General features: G+C 37.3%; 1 non-coding gene across 1 annotated transcript; it reads left to right on the top strand.

The window, feature by feature from the left end:
- The first annotated feature begins 479 nt into the window (after positions 1-479).
- Positions 480-553, top strand: TRNAM-CAU. The gene has a single exon. It is a non-coding gene; the product is annotated as a tRNA-Met (tRNA).
- Positions 554-649: the final 96 nt, after the last annotated feature.

Below are 649 nucleotides of genomic sequence, written 5' to 3' on the forward strand. Positions count from 1 at the left end.
AATCAACCTATTAATATTGGAAGACCAAAAAGATTCTTCTGATGTATCATTTCTGGGTCCAATGGAATTCATAGGTATAGGAAGAAGCCCCATCAAATAGAGATTTTTTCTTTCGACCATATTTCGATTGTTAATACGATATATAAGGACCGCTACTACAAGCAGTACTACACCTTTGATCGTGAAATATCGATTGCTTGTTGAACCCTGTGAATCGCGTGAAAGGAGGATACTCCAAATTCGGGGGTCAAAGAGTTTCATAAAACGTTCTTGGTAGAAAAAAATGTGAGTGAAAGATCCCACTGAATCGAATTTGGTCCATGAATCTAAGAAATAGTGAGAATTCTTGATCTCTCTCAATTCGAAGATCCAGGATTTGAATTGATGTCGTTTCATTGATTCATGTTTCATTGATTCCTCCTAAAGATTTCATTTCGATTGGAATTTGGTTATTCACGATGTACGATGATCCCTGTTAAGCATCCATGGCTGAATGGTTAAAGCGCCCAACTCATAATTGGCAAATTCATAGGTTCAATTCCTGCTGGATGCACGCCAATGGGAACGTTCAATAAGTCTATTGGAATTGGCTCTGTATCAATGGAATCTCATCATCCATACATAACGAATTGGTATGGTATATTCATAC

Source organism: Papaver somniferum, unplaced genomic scaffold (assembly GCF_003573695.1).
Source record: "Papaver somniferum cultivar HN1 unplaced genomic scaffold, ASM357369v1 unplaced-scaffold_12562, whole genome shotgun sequence".
In the NCBI taxonomy this organism is placed as follows: Eukaryota; Viridiplantae; Streptophyta; class Magnoliopsida; order Ranunculales; family Papaveraceae; genus Papaver; species Papaver somniferum.